Source organism: Hyposmocoma kahamanoa, unplaced genomic scaffold (genome assembly GCF_003589595.1).
Source record: "Hyposmocoma kahamanoa isolate Upper Pololo Valley unplaced genomic scaffold, ASM358959v1 65, whole genome shotgun sequence".
NCBI lineage: Eukaryota > Metazoa > Arthropoda > Insecta > Lepidoptera > Cosmopterigidae > Hyposmocoma > Hyposmocoma kahamanoa.
In genome coordinates, this window is record NW_020653853.1 from 9,645,445 (window position 1) to 9,662,259 (window position 16,815).

A 16,815-nucleotide genomic window follows, 5' to 3' on the forward strand; every position below is an offset into this window, starting at 1 on the left:
CACAGATCGTTATACTCGTCGTTTAACACAAATACGTCAAGATACGGGTGTTTACGTGATTTATGAAGGCACAGTCGTCCTCCTATTTTGCACACACATGGTGCCGACATTAAGTGTTTTAGACACATGGCATGTTGTAGCTGGGATACAATAAAACCAACTTAAGTATGCAACCGACATGAGTTACTACACATATTTCAATTGATAACTGATGTAAGCAAACTCTTAATTATTGTGTAAATGGAAGAACAGAAGGGCGTTTATAAATGATTTTAAATGTAAATATAAAATAAAAAACGTAGCCTAAAGCAAAAATGACACTCATAAAAGTACATTGGCCCCAACTGAAATCCCTAAGGATCGACCCCCGAACTTAAAAATACAATAAGTACCTATAAAGAGTCGACACTACCTCAGATCGATTTGAAATTTTTCCCGTAGTAATAAAGTTAATTTTGCTTGGGTCGAGTGGCAGGGACACTGGCTTTATATCATAATTTATTTTTTTACAAACGAAATTGTGTGACAAACGTGTTCTATTTAGATCAGTTGATAATAATATATATATATATATATATCACACACATACACACACACACACACACACATATATATATAATGTACATAATATTATATATAAATACCTATTGCATACAGCCGTTATCTTGTAAAATTTCGAAGTAAGTTTGAATTCTTTTTCTATCCTGAAAATTTTGAGAAATCGTGTTTTCACACCGTACAGTAATTAATCATCACAAAATGCATTACGAAGTCAATCTACGTTAATACAAAATCTTAGCTCGAGAAGCTATTTATTATAAGAGGGGTTTAGAACATAATTGGTTCATTTACAATATCAACTACGTATACGTATATTTCATGATCATCCCATTTAAACGTCCCACAGCTGGATACGGGTCTCCTCTTAGACGAAATTTCCGGTTATAGTCCGCCAGACTGGCCCAATAAGATTGGAAACTTAACACATTTTTCAAGGGGTATACGTATTTTAATATGTATTTTTTCAAAGTGATTGATTCAACACTGTCACTGTTATGCGAAATTAACCAACGCCATTTGAGATTGTATCGACTCTTAAGAGTTAACAACGAAATACCGCTTTCGGCAAAAACAGGCTGAAATCGCTTAACCAAGGGAACCGTGAAAAAAGTTAAACCGTAGCAAATTTCGTGATTTAATTTTACTGTACATAACAAAACCATTTCCCAATAGTTAATAATACAGAGTTCGCCACTTGGGAGAAATCTATGTAAGTTTTCAGCTTTCAAAGCGCTACGGCGAAAAGTCATTAAAACCAAAAACAAAAATCTGTTATGTCGGGTTCACGAGTCTTTCACTTGTTTTTCTTTTGCTTGAGTGACTCGCTTCGCGCGTGAGTTTGATATCTAGCAAGCTTGATATTTCAACGCAAGCAACAAGGAACGCTTGCGGAGGACAACACCACTGGCCAATCACAGGGTAGCAGCGTCCACACGTCCACTACAACCAAACCAAAACCAAGGCGCCGCGCATGGGCGCAAAACTCTTGGCATCGCAAAGCGGAAGACTCGTGAACGCCTTTGCGCGGAAGGCAGATTTCTACGCAGTGTACCCAACCAACGCAAGCAAGCGCAAAACGCAAGTGAAGGACTCCTGAACCCGGCATAACAAACGCATAGAAATATTCGTAACGTCGAAGCTCACTTGGCAGAATCTAGGGCAAAAGATTGGCAAAACAGACGCAAGTTAGAGTCTTTTCAAATCGATGGAATTTTACTTTGTAATAATAATTATTACAAACTAGTGCTCAAATTACTATTTGAATAAAAAAAAAATTAATATCATGGTAGTAAAAGACACGTATAGTCGTCATTTATATCGTCTATAGACGTTTATTTATTTCGTTTCAATCCATTCTAGATAGAAGGGTCATTGACCCGACCGTAGACAGTTTAGTGATGACTAATTGTACTGCCAACATTGACTTACAAATAAATGGACGACGGGTCTAATACAAAAACCACGAAAAAAATGTCCCAAGTCAACCCATTCGAAATTTAAATTGTAATGTCATCGCAGTATCGCGCTGTCAGTAGAACAAATGAAGACTAAAGCGGAGTGTCGCGCTCTGTATACGATTTTAGCGCCTTACAAGTGCGGATACTTTTTAGCGCGGACCCGACGTCCATATAATTGTAAGTCAATGACTGCCAATAACAAATCAATATGTTTTTTAATTTTTTTTATGTAACAAGTGACGGGACGAATAAGCCGTGGGCATAGCGGTAAGCGACACTATCTCTATACATAACAGTTGCAATACCAGTCAGAGCTTTAAATCGCAAAGATCTTAGGAACCTTAGACCGAGACATAAGTTAACCCTTAACGTTCCAAATCGGAACAACGTAATGCTCACAATACTGTTTGGCAGAAGAAATAGTAAGGTGGCAGTGACATTTATTTAAGCATTATAAAGTTTTATAAGCAAACAGAAACAGTTGAAAACAAAGCATAGTCACAAAAAAAAGACACCAAAATAAGCACAAAGTTAATTTCCAAGGTGCCGAAAGACTGCGCACGACGTCGAGTGCAGCTAGGTCGAAATCAGTGTGGCCAAATCAAAATTTACAAAAAAAGAAATGATCCTTACGACTCTGCGTATTGAATACTTATATTTTTTAATTTAATATTTAAATACGTTAGACTTTAGATCTAAATACGGCACGTGGTATCGAACTTGCTGGCAAAATTGAGCAATCAATTAATTACAACACTATTATTAAAATAAAATATATTACGGATATAACCGTTTTTGAGATGTGTCATAATTATTGGAAATTGCATTTTATTTTGGAATTCACACGAAAGTAACACTTTAAATGTGTTTTATCGTATTATACATATTTTATATTATATTATAATGAGCCAATAAAATTAATGTCTATTATGTTTTTTTAAAACACAATAGGTTCACAATAATTTGTTGTTGTTTTGTTGATTTCTTTCAAAGTTACATTCTATTGCCTCTCTTGGCTGTAAAAACGGACTTATTAGATTGTGAAAACTATAGTCACATTTGAATTCTCAAAAGTATTTCACACATATGCATAAAATCAATCTTCGACCATCTCAATAAAAATAATGTCCGGCTAACGTTCAAAGGTAGACGTTTAAATGCAATAAATTTTTCAAAGAGACAGTTAATTTAAAATCCTTCAAGCCTGTCCCATGTTCTGTTAGAAGACGCATATACAATTTCGCAGCTATCATGCAGTTTCACTGCCTTAATAAAACCAATAAAAAAAAATGAAAAAAATATTATTTGTTTTCAGACAACAAGGTCCAGCTATTTTTGGCGACTTTTTCTAAGAATACCTTAGAGGATGGAAAAAAATGGTTTCCATAATTTATGAAGAATACAGAATAAATTTTGATAACTCGAAATTTCAGACGCCAGACAATTTCAAATGCTGCCAGTTTTAATGTAAAAATAACGCTAAAGATCTTTAAACATCGTCGCAAACTCGGGATAACTGTTTTCTTAAACCTACAAAAAGTCTGGGAACAAAAAACATTGCCTGGCGCAGACATAAAAAAAACCTTGACATTCCGTTCGTTCAGAGTTTTAGTTTGAAATTGCAAGGTCATTTGAAAAGTATTTATTTGTATCGTTTGAAATTTGGTACAGAAAGTAGGTTTTTTCCCGCAGGTACAGTCATGAGCAGATCAAGCTTGACACTTTGTACTTTGGACCGTTTGTATCGTAAGCGGCATAGAGTTGGGTTTAAGTCTTAGGTCAAGTTTCACGTGTACCAGTTATTACATACATATAAAGGTTTAGCGCCCACAACGACTGCCGCCGCCTTATGAAAATAAAGCACGTGGAACTCAGCTTCATTATTTCTCTAACTTTCTTATGTATTCTAAGCGGCTTTTTATTTTCGTACTTTGTATCAGCACTTTATCATGGTTGACAGATATTACGGCAAAATTCCACGCGAATTTTAATCTAAGCTGGGCTAACTGGCAGCTATTACCTACCAGCTCAAAGGGTATTGTGACACATATTTATGGTTCGTATGATATCAAGAAGGTATTTAATTTAGAGTAATTGATGACGATGTAACGAGGCATACGCTTAATTTGGGGACATTTTGGCACACAGACTATATTATTTTTTTTACACTATTCTGTAATCAGACAAGTTGTATGTATACCGTACAAAGTCATTTAAAATATGGTTACATTAATAATCTCAGTACATCTATTTGCGAATTTTTACTGGAATCGGTGACCGGAAAGTGCGCGAAACCGGATTCATCCCCTAGTTTGCCACCCTTAGAGGTGGAATATTTTCTTCAAATTTAAATGGGACCAATATTGAGGTACCCTCTTTCCAACAAGAACGGCTAATCATTTAAATCGGTTCACAAATGAAAAAAAAAAAAAATACCTCCAAAAAATACCAAAAGAACCTCCTCCTTTTTTAAACTCGGTTAGAAAAATCATCATCATCCACCCATTCATACGTCCCACTGCTGGGTATGGGTCTCCTCTCAGGCGAGGGTTTAGCCCATATTCCGCCACACTAGCCGAATGCGAGTTGGAGACTTCACATGTTATCCGGAGGTTGTGAACCTTCTTCGACGTGCAGGTTTCATCACGATGTTTGTCTTCACCGAAAAGCTGATGGTAAATTTCAAAATTAAATTTCGCTTATAAATTCCGAGAACCTCACGATGTGTGAGATTCAAACCCCCGACCCCTTTTTGAGAGGTGTTAGGTCAAACCATTAGACTACTACGACTATAGTTATGTTGTTGTCATCGGATAATGTTTTTCAACTGTATGTTCATACATGTGGTCGTTGATGTAGACTAAGGGGCTTGATGGATTTTGATGTATGAGGTACCTATTGTTATACCTATTCGTCGTCGGACGCATTTTCATCGAACACGCTTTTTTAAATCTCTTAAACCCTTATGATATGGCTGACAAATTAAATGCCCTAAGACTTTCCCATTTTATATTTTCCTTGGTTACCTATAAGTAGTCCGAAATGACATTTTCCAGAAATAACGTTTGCTTGAATATTCATAACCTCGAAAGTAATTATGAGAAGAAAATGTTTTTTATTTTAAACCTAACCTAACCGAACCTAATCATGTCTTTGCGATAAACATCCAACATATCCTGAAAGAACAACGGTTTCGTTATAATTCGGTTTTCGGTGTAATGAAAATTCGAACAAACCTTATTTCCGTAAAAATAAATTCGAGTTTGTGATGGGTTACCTCCGATCGTAAAACGATTTTGGTCCGTAGAAATACTGACAACGTTAAAAGGTGCAGTTACTTGAGGCATCTATTTCCCCCCAAGGGCTCAGAGGGTCCACTACCGTGCTCTGTCCGACCGACATCCACCCGAAACAATTACTGTCAATTAAGTAATACTCGACGATATTAATTGACCTTAAAGTAAACAAGTAATTAAGTTTCGTAGCAGTAGAACTTGTTGTGAAAGAGTTCGCCTAAGGAAGTACTGCCACTTTACCTATTTCTGCCGCCAATGCCCACATTAGTTATACCTATTGTGTTTCGCTTTTAAAGGGGTGCTGGCGAAGTTACCGGCACATTGGACTTGCCAACTCTGTCTTAGGGTGACAGGCGCAATGGCAGTTCCCCTCAGATCTTTGAGATTTAAAGCTCTAAGTGACACTGCAACTGATATGAACAGGCGTGTCGCTTACCAACAACAAGTCGTGAGCCCGTCACTTGGCATTAAAAAAAGACAATTTATAAAGAATAAGTAACTCTGACCCGAAAAAAACAAGGCCCCGATAATTGACCACTTTACATATTAATAAGACTGTTGACCTTGATCGGATAGTCGATAGTCTACTTGGAAGTAAGTGTACTTATTTGGATGTTTATCGTGCAATTTTGAGATTGTCCTCGGGTAGTAACAAGAGCTCAAAAGTATTAAAAAATAACTTCTACAAAATATGTGTAATTATTACCTCAATTTGCTAAGTTACCGAAAATGTTTGTGCAAATGAACATACGGATACAATCGAATTAAATACTGAAAGTTCTGAAGAATCTTGCTGACGTAATACTACACTCTACCAACTTAATTTACATTTTAACGATGACTATTCATAACCATTTTTATCGTAAACAAGTAAATAACTGTGGTGCTTGTTAATTCTTTTCTAGCACACGGAAATACTACTATATATTATGATTGAGAATATAGGAACTCCAAAGTTATATCAAAATTTACTTGCAATGAATCAACACATACAATAGTAATAATAATAATAATAATAACGCACACACTCAACATAGCCACGTCCTAGAGAAGCCCTGTGTCGCGGGTGCCATGGACACACATAGACAACCATAGGCCATACAAATATTTCTCCCGGCCCGGGAATCGAACCTGTTACGCAGAGGTTCCAGATACCTCTGCATGGTAACCGTTCGGCCACGTTATATGTATGTTGGAAATATATTCATAAAATCATAAATGCCAGTGGACAGGGGCAGTTAGAAATGAAAAGTGGCGAGGGAAATTAATCTCTGTCCAAAACACTTTACGACCACCTTAGACTTCTAAACTACTTCGATCATATTCGTTTCTGTCCAGAAAGTTCATTTATGTAAGTACTTTGTTCATAAAAAAATTTGAAATTGATACTCTTGTAGCCAATGCTCGTTAAAAAAATCAAGATCATGTTGCGTTTAGTTTTGGCGGGCCAAACTGTGGTAATTATTTTCATTATAACTGATAGTTAAAAAGTAAATTTATAACCTATACTCTAAAATTGAGCTGGTTCCTACAGAATTATTATTATAAATATTCTTCTATAAAACCATTTTTATAGAAGAATATTTATTTTCGGTAAATAACGACTCCTTTGGTTTTCGCGTTTGTTACACAGAAGAAATGAAACTGTTTTCGGATCTAAATCAGGTTTCTTTCGAAAGTTTAGTAACTATAGGTACTATTCGAAAGTACAATTGTTTTTCGTAAAATTGTAATTTAAACAAGCTCCTGATTGCTACATATAACTTTTTTGTCAGTATATTCGTAACGTAATCCCAGGTCTGTGGTATATTCTGTGTTAATTTTTCAGTAAATCATTTTACGCACGCCGCTTAATATTATGGATAGCCACGGTTTGCTGCAATTTCATTCGTTATCCGGAACCTTCTTAATATTCGCTTCTCAATATCGATATAGGTTCACGTTTGCGCTGCGGCATAATTGTTATGTCATCGAATTCCCATAGTATACCGAATTACAAGTGAATCGGACAAGTGGAAATAAAATAAATATTCACTTTACGACTGATATGTGAGATCCCTACAGCAACTAAGAAAATACCTTAAACAGCTAACAGACAAATAAAAATGGAAGTAAATTAATTTGCTCATCCGCGAACCCGGTGAGGGCCAATCGTGTAAAGTTGCTGCGCTTGTGTTGAATATTTTTCATATAGTTAATTTTCCCACCGCATAAAATTAATAAAATAAATGACACAAGCGCGGCTACAGTCACAGACACCACCACCAAAAATCTACCCGACACATGTTTCGCCTCTCTACGAAGCATCAGGGGTCAGATGGTTCGACGCTCGGCCGAAGAATGAGCTGCTCAGGAGGCTTAATTTACTTCCATTTTTATTAACATGGATTTCCGCACAGGAACGTCTGATCTATTAATTAATCTGTTTAATAAATATAGATATGCTCCACCACCATTAAATTTGAGATCAGTACATACCTCCGGGACCTACTATTCCACAGGCAGACAGAATATATTTTATGTAATAATACTAAGTGATGGGCGCCTGGTGTTAAGCAACATTTCTATCCATAATAGTTGCAGTGCCACTCAAAGCCTTAAATCGCTCCCGTTACCCTGAGATATAAGTTGATACGTCTCATGTGCTCTTAATTTACCAGCAACCTATTACCCTTACAAACCGGAACGCAGTAATGTTCACATTACTGCTTGGCGGCAGTAATCGTTAAGGTGGCGGTACTTCATTGGACGAACTCTTTCCCAAGGAGCTCTACTGCTACTAAAATATACAGTACAAATACACAGAAATGGACTTAAAACTTATAACTCCCCTCCTTTTGCGTCGGGGTTTAAAAAAAGGATGTATGTTTAGCTTCTAAGCAATCCTAACCTAAACCTAAAGCTGCAACAAGTGTAAGTTTAGGTAGGTGTATTCATCTAAGTACTCAAGACAATACTAGCTTTATAGCTGTATGACAATACTAGTTTTAAATATTTAATATTAATGATAATTACAACATTAGAGCTTAACTTCCTCTTTTAAGTATTCCTCGATTGTACGAAATTCTAAGAATATTTTTTCCTTATAAAACGCAAAACATTTTTTCGCATTTCCAGCCACTTATAATTTAACAAATAAAACACAAGATATGTTGTTTTCCTTCTTAGAAATATACCTGCTTACTATGAAATAAAGCTCAAAACACATATTTTCTTGCCTTGTTGGCCGTTAACCAACATTTTTAAGTTAAACTCTATTTTTAAAAAAAGTACAAGAAGACGAATGACTAGAAGAGACAAATGATTAAACGAGACGAATGATAAGTCCCTTAAAAAATACGACTAAACCGTGACAATTCGAGTACAGAAACAAGCAACAGTAATCATCTAAAGACGTAACGATAACTTGAAGTCAATGAAAATAATTCTTATTTAAATATTTACTGTAAATTTTACAGATCTGTATTATTCTGGTAGATATTTTACCGGTATTTTTATAAACTTCTATGTGTTTACTTTTGTATGATTCTAATATAATAATAATAAAAAAAAAAAAGTAGACATTTATTTATCCACAAAACACATAAACAAACATAACCGAACAATTAAAACAAAAAAGAAATTAACCGTAATGTCGACAAAAAGGATGACTCAGCATTGCAGATTTTCAGGTTTCATCTTAAAACTATTCGCTTGCTGCATCAGACCGGCAAGCGGAGTGTATACTAAACACCAAGCAATATATACAATATAAACTCTAGACCATTAGTTACTTATTTGCTTAACTACGATAGAAGTACGTTAATCCCTAGTGTCGTTACAAAGCCATTATTGGCGTTGACAATTCCTTGGCAAAAGAATTTTGCAAACTTTCCACTCGGCAATCCATTTCATTTACTAGGCGCACATGAAACGACAAAATAATAACATGTTTACACCAGTATTTAGAGAGGGGTTCATTAATATTCCTCCCTTCGTGTCCTCCTGTCTTTACAGCGTCTATATAATATATACCGAGTGTATTACGATCACTGGTAATTTATTAATTTTATATTTACAATACTTGCTTTTGAGGCAATCATTCAAATGGAAAATATCATCCGCATTGAAACTTGTACTGGAAATTTGTTTTAATTGTTTGATACTTGTTCAGTATTTACCATCAGCGGCTCGTGTCTACGAATAAAAGCACTTAATTATTTATCATACCGCCTTGTGTGTCATATGAAACAAGCAGGGATACACAAACCAGGACCCCGATTCAGAACTCTTCGATATCTTAATCGAATCGTTCAATTGGATATAGTTCTCGAATCGAAGAGCGCTTTCCGAGCTTTTCACAACATTCGAGTTGAAACGTTCGATTCCGATTCAGATACGATTCAGATTGGATAACAATTTATCCAACACCGTTTATGAAGTTAGTGGGCGAATAGAGATTATAAGAAAAATTAAATCCTTTTGTATACATTTTTAAGACTTTAAAAGCCTAAAATATAGGAATGCATTAGTCTCGCGTTAAAATAAATTAATAAAATTGAACAAAATCCAGACTTTATTTAAAATAATAAAAGATTTCCATATTACATTCTTGCTATGTAAACAATAGGACGTTCGGTGGCTTTCATTCGATAATTGTGTTCTGAATAACGTTTGTAGCCTTTGCCGGTCGAGAAGTGCGAGTAATATAGTACGGGTGTGACGTCACTTCGGTTCGGTTTCGAATACGGCAGTTTGACGTTCGATTCGGTTATTGTGAATAAAAATGAAAAGAACTCGTACGATATCTAATCGAATCGGTCGACAACAGAGTTATCGTAAGGTTCTGAATCGACCTGCTGGGCAATATTTGAAATCATGTGTATACACGTATTTATATTTCAATTTCTTAATAAAAATGTATCTTGTAACTGATATTTCATAAACTTTAGCAGCAGTAGAGCGCCTTGTGTAAGAGTACGTTCGACGAACTCTTACACAGGTTAATCTCTGGGTGACAGGCGCAAAGACAATGCCCCTCAGATCATTGCGATTCAAAGCTCTGGACAGGCGTGGCGCTTGACACCAGGCGCACTACTTGCTCATCCCGTCAATTGGTATCATAAAAAAAATAATTTCGTGGTGCCCGTTGGGTGGTAATGATTGTATGATGTCGTTTGTGACTCAGAAAGAATTAATCTCTTAATAACCATTAACATTAACGTAGAGGAAAACATCCCTTGCTTAGCCTTCGAGACTTACTCTAGGACATATCAGTACAACATTGAATAGTCACGAAAACAGAATTACTAGAAATAATTGTATGACAATCTATGATTACACCTTAACTTTACGAGTAGAAAAGGGTGTACCAATTATATTTTAAGTTTAAATTGCCCGATATTGCGCTTGAAAATTAAAAAAGGGGTTTCGACCACAAACCAAGTTACGCGGTTTTCAAATTTAACTGACGATATAATTTACTGTCTCACCTCACTACAATAGTATCTTCAAATCGAATTTAGACAAATGGAATAAAATAAATTTAAAACAATAGGCAAAGGCTCAGGTTATGCTGGCGCGGGTTATAAGACCGCGCAGCGCTTTTTTTCAGCCTCTCCATAATCCCTATGGTCCGGAGCGGTAGTCATGTCAACAAGGGCTGATGAAGTTCTCTTGCAATCTAAGAATACATATCAACATAACATGTTAAAAAAAATGGTGATCAGTAACAGAAAAATAAATCAATGAAAATAAATTATGACAACGAAAAATTAACTCAAACAGTTCATGGAGTTCGTGAACGAGTGTACGTGTATACTCGTATGTGTGTCATTGATTTTGTTCATTGATACGACGCGATTGTAAAAAGGCCGATCTGTCACTATTTTTAATTTAATCTAGGTGGACAAGGTATGAAGTTACCGCAAGAGAAAAGTGGATATTGTAATTTTCAAGTTTTTATTGAATGTCATTATGTTTTATTACCACGATATTCAACTATTCTTTGTGAAATTGCTCTGCTACAAGTGTCCGATCTTTGTTATTAATAATTATAACAAAAAGTAAACATTCTTAAATTTCATTTTTAAACATTATTTTCTCGATTTTGAGGTGTGTCACAAGCGCCCTTTCAACTAACGACGGCAGTCTGTACCGCACCAGTGATCAAATCATCTGACAGAAAGTCATGTTGAATCATTGTTTAAATAAAATTGTCTGAGCACTTATCTTCAAACTGCCACAAACATCGAGTGCTTAAGTGACTGGCAGTTGCTAATCAGTTTGTAGGTTACAATAGGTACTATTTTGTATCTTATAAGTATTTTCTACACATCTCATGACAGTCTCGAACATGTCTCGTATTTTAAATACAGGGTTTCCCTATTGTAGTAGCCACTGATAATTTATGCTTTCTGAATAACTGTCCTTAGCCTGACTGTGGATGTTGACCTTAATTGTAATCTTATATAGTAAATGGAGATATTTGTATAAAAGTTTGGTCGGTTATTTTACTTTTTTTTTTACAACATAATGTGACGGGACGAACAAGTCGTGCGCCTGATGGTAAGCTACATGCCCGTCCATAACAGTTACAGTGCCACTCAGAGCCTTAAATTGCAAAGATTTGAGGGGCACTACCACTGCACCCGTGACCCTGAGACATAAGTTGACAAGTCTCAAGTGCCTGTAATTTCACCAGCACCCTTACCCTTCAAAACCGGAACACAGCAGTGCTGACATTACTGCTTGGCGGCAGAAATAGGTAAGGTGGCAGTAATACCCTGGACGAACTATTTCACAAGGTTTTTTTGGTTGTACTGCTACTCTAATTTGAAAATAAGAAATTTGATAAATGTCATTTTTTCATTTGTTTTAAATTTCCTTCTAATACAGGTCGAGTGGCTCGATAATAAAAAATTGAAAAAAAAACACATAATAATGTATTTTGCAATTTGTATTTTGCATTACGGCATAGTACGTATTTTGCTCGGCCCTGTGGACACTTCCTGGAGATTGATCACCAGTGCTATATTTCTATTTGATAGATATTGTAAAGGGCCCGAAACGTTTGTTTGAAAAAACAAAATAAATATATACGCAATTTATATCCGAAAAAAAATCTTTCATTTCCAATGTGTAAGAAGTCTATCAATATCTATCAAATATAAAAAACGTACTGTTGATGCAGTCAGACTCTAAAGACCAAAAGGTGATTTCACAAGTATGAAACAAAAGACCGTCGCATAATTGATGAGATGTCATTTCCATTCATATGTACGCCGTTTATGTCCTAGCTGTAGGCTTTGTGTGGAAATGACAGATTACAAAGGGTATGTCCATTAAGTATGCCCGGGTATAACTAATGGATTCAACACACTAATAGATATGATAGTTTTGAACAGAATAATACCTCCAAAATTTGTTTTTAGCATAACGAAGTTTCCCATAGTCTTTGAGGAATTCTTCTCATATATTAACTTTGAGCAATTTTTAAGTTTTTGTTAAATATCACGATGTTTCACCATGATATTCCATTATTTTATTGAAATTACTTCACTACTTTGAAAGAATTTGTAATACAAAGATCAAAGACGAAGAAAAAATTCCTTTGATCCTCAAAACATGTTGTTCAAAGCCAAAAACAAAAATCTGCAATATGCACATAGAAAAAATCGTAAGGTCCGTTGGTTCGTCCGTGGCTTAGTTGGCATAGCGAATAACACGGTTTGCGGTTAGTCGCTGGTTCTAATCGAGCTGAATAGAAGGTGTTTTGCACAGTTTTATAAGTGCTTTCTGTTAAATTTACGAATAAAATTAACATATAGCACTTATGGTATGTTTAATTGGAATACCTACGTTTCAGTAGGTATCGTGTACGAAATAAAAGCCTCTTTCAAATAACACAAGTACAAGAATCTGTCTTTGTTGTACCCGAATATATTCGAAAGAAAAACATGCTTAGTATTCACGCGTCCTACGTTCCATACGTTCATTCACCCCGACCTTAAGACTATTTTTCCCGAGGGTTATTTATTGCACACCACAGACTGATCATCTCATGACTAATATACGATCGAGCTGATTTAAGTTGTCTATTTCGTCTTATCTCAATAAATTACATATGTTAATTCAGGAAGAATTGAGTTGTTTGTATAAGTCTCCAGTGAGTCGTGTGATTGTCAATTACGGAAGGGATCGCTACATAATGAAGTATTGTCGAAAGCGTTTAGCAGATAATTCTTGATGAATAGAAATAGATGGCAGCTTCAAGGTCTTAATTAGCAAAATGTGCCCAAAAACCATACTCTGACAAAGCAAACATTCATTGTAGTCTTTGTTTTCAAACGAAAATGTTTTCGCCAAAAACAAGTAGGTAAAGGGCAAAACATCGCTCAAGTCTAATTTTGTTTATTCATTAATTACCGGCTTACATAAGTGCTTTATAATCATGTTGAATTTAACTATTATAAGTGTAATTAACTTGTTGCTGGCGATTATGAATCGTATTTATGAAATATTGGCTCATAACTGAAAGATTTAGTCACTTGAATTTGTGTTCAAATCCACCCTTATTAATGATAATGAGGTTTTTATGTGATTAAATATTTTGGGTTTAGGAGTCTTGGGTTTAAGAGTTATGTGGCACGTTTTTGCTGGTGGGGTAACTTATTACTTGATATTAATGTCAAGCAAAAAATGTGACCATTTGCGTTCCGGTTTTGAAGGGTTAGGGTACTGGTGAAATTACACGCACATGGGACTTGTTAACTTATGTGTAACGAGGGCACTGGCAGTGCCTCTCAGATCTTTGTAATTTAAAGCTCTGAGTGGCGTTGCAACTGTTATGGACAGGCGTATGTATCGCTTACCACCAGGCGCACGACTTGTCCGTACCATCATTTGGTATTATGAAAAAAATACAAATGTCTTGACCAAACATCTCCAATTACAGACGTTATTGACGGCTATCACACGTCTTTTATATTGATGTTTTCTATGTATACTTTGTTTATATAACATACAGTACAAATCGTCTTTATTCAGTACCCATTTCAAAATCAAGGGACTTATGATTCTTCGTCCCGTCACTTTGTATTATAAAAAATATTAAAAATGTTTACGTAAATTTGTTCAAATGTCACCGTGTCTACTAAAGTATAATATGGCCTGTCCTATAATGTCTCATTTTTGAGCTCATACATAACATTACCCATTTCTCATTCTCAAAGATTTTAATTCTCAGGTATATTTTTTTATATGTATGTTACGCGATAACTCCAGGCATTTGTGAACTGATTTTGGTGATTTTTTTTGTTGGAAATAGGATACCTCGGTATTTGTCCCATTTAAATTTGAAGAAAATATTCACCTCTAAAGGTGGTCACCTGGGGGACGAATTAGATTTCGCACACTTTCCGGTAACCGATTTCTATAAAGCTTGGCAAATACATGGATTTCCACGACCTTTTAAATTCGGTTTTTTGTAATCATACAAAAAAATTACTTTGCTCGATAAAATATTGTATTTTATTATCAAGTTTATTAGGTTTTCGCGATTGCTACACATTGCTAATGAAACAATTTTTGTATTTGTTTTTTCAAATACACCAACACGAGCTCTTTACAGATCCAATGGTCACGGCTAACTTAATTTTTGTTTGTAAACAAAAACAATCCGAAAAAATATTTTCTTTTAATTTTTTTTTTTTTTTAAGTACACTCATATCTCTGATAGGTATGAGTGTACTGCTTCACATTGAACTGTCATGCCTTCGTTTAGAAAATGTTATCAAGAGGTCTTTTAGAGCTCTGGGTTTTATTATAAAGATCGGAAAGGCATTTCGCGCTCCTGTTACAAAAATACTGCTCCATAATAGCCCGGTTCAAAGTAAAATTCAACGGTTTGAAGTTCCCATTACGCGAACCACATGCTGAGGCTTGAAAAAGTACAAAAGAGATTTCTCGGGAATTTAGCGTATTAATTCAGCTGGGTTAACCAGAAATTTCACGGTCTGATTTTGACAGATTCCTGTATTTTAAAATACTATCGCTTGCACACAGAGGGCACTTATTGAATTTAATGTTTTTGTTCAAAATTTTACGTTCGCGCGTACGACTGTCTTGAGATTTATTCAAAATGTCAGAGTTTATTCTAAATTTAGTGCCATCAATTCGCAAGATTATAATTACCAGTTGTGGGAGTGCAAAACAAGTTTTATTCAATCGTAATTGAATTTCTTTCTCTTTGATATAGCCGTGTTCTCTTGAATTTATGAACGTTTTCTTTTTTTAGATTTAATTTTTTTATCATGTCTAGTGATGGGATGGATAACCCAAGCATTTAGTGGCAAGTGACATGCCAATCCACATTTGTCTTCATTCACGTTATTTTTTCAAAATGTGTTCAACTGATTATATTTAGATAAGGTGTTCAATATATTGAAATGTGCCATTGTGCCTGTTAAGCTACACATTCGCCACAGTGGTACGTTTAAGGGGGCGTTAAAGGTTTGCGCGTAAATTGCATCTTGTGTTGTATGCATCGAAAATAAGACACACGTTTGCGCGCAATGTACGCGCAAACCTAGAAAGCTCCGCTGAACACCCCACTACCGTTCCGAATTTGCGGCCTTAGTGAACTTAATACATTAACCACCTACATCCTCGTGTACATCAAAACGTACACAATATGTAAAGTGATACGAACCCAGACAATACTATTCCTATGATCATGTCAACGTCCAGTGTACATTGTCGTGCTAGCCAGATAGGGTAATAATATTTAAAAAATCCTGGTTGCATTTCTCATACAAAGCAGATACTTGCTTGAGCCTGAGGTATATAAAATATATTTAGCACATTTAAATGTACATTGAGCGTTTAGCGTGTCTCTAAGAGAGGTTATACAAAGCGACTTTTAGCAGCGATGTAGTAGCGATGATGCAGTCGCTAATCGTCTACCTTTACACACGCGCTCGGTTTTAAGCAGATATGCAAGCGCGCGACTGCATCGATACAAACGTGCGATTGCATCACTACACTTGGGATTTAAAGGCGATTGCATAGATGCAATCGCGCGTTTATATCGATGCGTTTGCATCGCTGTGTGTAACCACTCTTATTGTAGATTCCTGGATCTTAGTAAGTTAAAAAAACCTTATTGATAGCGGGGCCTCAAGTCTGATAATTTTCTTGAAATCATTGTCTTCGTTAATTCCACTGAGACTCCACTGCGATTTTGAGTATATTTGTTATTCTGCAAAAATTTAGTTATAATGGCAGTCCAGTCTTAATAGTGTCAGTGAAATGACAGTAATGGCATTCATTAATTCAATCACTAATTTCAGATGTTGCCTCAATCAAACTACCATGGAAATTACTACGCACATCTTAGATTTTATCTCGTTAAACTCAATTCCTATATAAGACACTTTATTTGGAAGTAAAAGCCTTCTTCAAAAGAAACGTCAAATACTTAGTACAGTATCTACGCCATCAACGTGCAATCGACTTGCCAT